Below are 3,447 nucleotides of genomic sequence, written 5' to 3' on the forward strand. Positions count from 1 at the left end.
TTGCACCATTACTTACAGCGGTTACCACCGTCACTGCGCCTACAATCGCCTAGCGGCTTGCATATTGTTTTTGCACTTCGACGTTGGCTCTACCAGTAGGCTGCGCCAGTTGAACGTAACAGTAAATAAAACCACCCACACGTGAGTGTAAAAAAAAAAAATATAAGTCACAGAAGCACGCAATAAAAAAAAAAGCAAAAAGAAGGGTGCCATCAGCACTCGGTGTTCCCAGGTGGTCTCCCTCCCAAGTACTGACCGAGCCCAATGCTGCTTAGCTTCGGGGATCGGACGAGAACCGGCGTATTCAGCATGGTATGGCCGCTTTTTTTTTTTTTTTCTTTATTGCCTGTTTGCAGCACAAACCAAGAACACATTCAAATGCCAAAACATGTCAACCACACTTTGGCTAACATTATATATTAAAATCGCTTCAGCTTGATCAGTTCATCAAGAATAGCCACCCACTCGGGGGGCTCACTCTGGGCACGATATATTGCACGAATATACGCGACACTTTCGATGAAGTTTATTCTCGTCGGACGGGTATCGACATCCGAGTGTCGCACTGCCATTCTCGTTTTCCACAGACTGTGGAGGCCAAGGAGCATAAACATATCGTACGGAACTCCTCCTTCGTTATCGGTTGGCAAATATCGAATACCAAGAGGTGTGATCGGTAGTTCTTTTTTTAGTGTACGTTGTAAGATATCCCAATGAAATGTTGGGTCCCAGCAATCGATGAAAACGTGTTCAATGGCCTCTGGCTTTTTACAAAGTAAGCAGTTTACTGTCCATGGCACATATATTCCTTTTTCGTCTAACCATGTTTTTACGGGTAGCGTGTTTGTGTGTAGCTTAAAGAAAAACGTTTTTTGAGAGGGTCTAACTGGCCTTTTTTTCACCCGTTTCATTACATCATCTCCTTGGCCTCCCCAGTTTACAGACCTGTATAATGGTATTGGCAACATTGTATCAACTAAGTCTTTATACAGTGTTTTTCTTGTCACAGAGCACAGATATTCCATGGAAAACCGCACACTCAACATACGAAGTGAATCAACCACTTCGCGCAGATATCCCCTAATACTTCCTCCCTTCACATCACTGGTCGTTACAACATATTGCGGCAGTGCTTTTCCCAAACGAACTTGAATTACTGTGCGTAGAAAATCATTTCTCTGATCCCGAAAAAAAAGAAAACGCGACACAATTTGTCTGATAAACAAATGCGACAGACCTAGCCCACCACTTCGAGCTGAACGAAACAAATTGGTTCTGCTTATCCTCTCCCAACTGGAAGCCCATATGAATACGGCAAAAACACGATGCATTTTTTGCACACTTGAACGACACATTGATAACACTTGCATAATATACCACACTTTCGCTACTAAAAAGAGATTGCACACAGATGCACGTCCAAACATTGACAAATCTCGGCCAAGCCAACCCTTTGATTTTTCACTCATTCTATCAGCTTCATCGGACCAGTACTGTGCGGTATCATTATAGTGCTCGAGCGGCACACCCAAGTACTTAGTTGGCGTTGTTTGCCACCGGATGTTTGCAAAGTGAGCTGGTATAATGTCCCAATGACCGTGCCATATACCGATGCTTTTTTGCCAATTGATCTGGGACCCAGATTGTTCACAGTACTTCTTTACAAGATGTACAACTTCAAGTACGCTATCACGATCCTCGCAGAAGACTGCGATGTCATCAGCGTATGCCAGTACCTTGACTTCAGAAAGCTGTAGCCGAAATCCTCGGACGTTTTCATTGCGCATCACTGCTAAACAGAAAGGCTCGAGGTACAATGCAAAAAGCAATGGACTTAGTGGACACCCTTGTCTAAGGGAAGATCTGAGTGACAGCTTCTCGCTGAGGGACTTATTAATTATAATCTGTGTCGTGCATTGGTCGTAGGCCATTTTGACGCCATCTAAGATTACTTTCCCTACGTTAACATATTCCAAAACAAGAAGAAGAGCATCGTGGGACACACGGTCGAAGGCTTTCGCCAGGTCGAGTTGCAACAAAGCGACGCGTCTAGCGAAGACGTCGCAACACTCTAGAACGCTTCGCGCTACGTGGCTGTTTGTAGTAATAGCGCGGCCTTTTATGCCGCAAGTTTGATGCGGACCGACAAGATTTGTAATGACTGTTTGAAGTCTCTTTGCCAATACCTTCATGAGTATCTTATAATCGGTATTTGTAAGGCTAATTGGCCTGTATGACCCAACCGATAAAAGCGCCTTGTGGTCATCTGTTTTCGGTATTAAAACCATGTGTGCACTTCTGAAAGAAGGTGGCAGTCGCTTATATTTATGTGCCTCAGAGTATACATGCTCCAACACTTGAGCAAGCCCAGGTGCAAATGCCTTATAAAAGGCGGCTCCTAAGCCATCGGGACCCGGTGATTTGCCTGCAGGAAGTTCTTCGATCGCGTGTTCTATTTCTCGGACGCTGATCGGTTCCTCGAGACTGGCTTTTACGTCGTCATCAACGCGCGGCATAAAATTCACGAAACTTGCTTCAAATTCAGCTCCCACGTGGATTGGGACGCCGAACAACTTGCGGTAGTGTTCAGTAAAGGCCTGTTCAATCATATTCGAGTCGGAAGTAACCTCATCCCGATAATTAATCTGTCTTATTTCATTTTTCCTTGCGTACCTCTTTTCATCGGCAATGGCGCGTTTGTTCGGCGTTCCATCAACCCACAGTCTTTCCGTCCGTGCCCGAATAACTGCTGCTCTATATTTTTCCGTGTCAATAGCTTCCATCGCGTTTTTAACTGTTCTGATTTCATCACTAAATTTTCCAGGTTCCGCACTGTCCATAGAAATCAGATAATTTAGTTCCTTCTGGAGCTCATTTTCTTTCATTTTTTCATTGTGTCTTCTAACAGTTCCTACTTCAATCGCAACCATTTTCACGCGAACCTTAAAGTCTTCCCATACTTCTGCCCAAGGTACACTCTCATTACTCAACATGCTTTGAATTTCGTGCTTTACATCGTTTATAAATTTGTCATCACTTAAGTGTTTTTCGTTGAATTTCCAAAGTGCCCAATCGAACCGCGGCTTTTTTGGCTGGGCACCGAGTGCAAACCACACTATACTGTGATGGCTAAAGGACACCGGCTTCACGACATAGTTATCGCATAGAGGCACAAGATCTAACGAGATGTAAGCTCTGTCAAGTCGTGCTTGGCTATCTTGTTGATAGTGTGTAAATTGCGGCTGCAAAGTACTGGCCAAAAGGCGACCAACGTCTTCTAGGTAGTAGTCATTTACTAAGGTGTTCAATATCACTGCACTCTTGTCCTGCGGGAATTTACGTTTAGCACGATCTTCTGCATGACACACACAATTAAAGTCACCAAGAAAGATGATGTACTTGTCACAACGAAGGTACTCTTCTAGATTCGAGAAGAAAAGACATCTT

General features: G+C 44.1%; 1 pseudogene; it reads right to left on the minus strand.

Annotated features, from left to right (window-relative positions):
* Nucleotides 1-207: 207 nt before the first annotated feature.
* Nucleotides 208-326, minus strand: LOC126532483 (5S ribosomal RNA; annotated as a pseudogene).
* Between the last annotated feature and the right edge of the window lie 3,121 nt (nucleotides 327-3,447).

Source organism: Dermacentor andersoni, chromosome 4 (genome assembly GCF_023375885.2).
Source record: "Dermacentor andersoni chromosome 4, qqDerAnde1_hic_scaffold, whole genome shotgun sequence".
Taxonomy (NCBI): Eukaryota; Metazoa; Arthropoda; class Arachnida; order Ixodida; family Ixodidae; genus Dermacentor; species Dermacentor andersoni.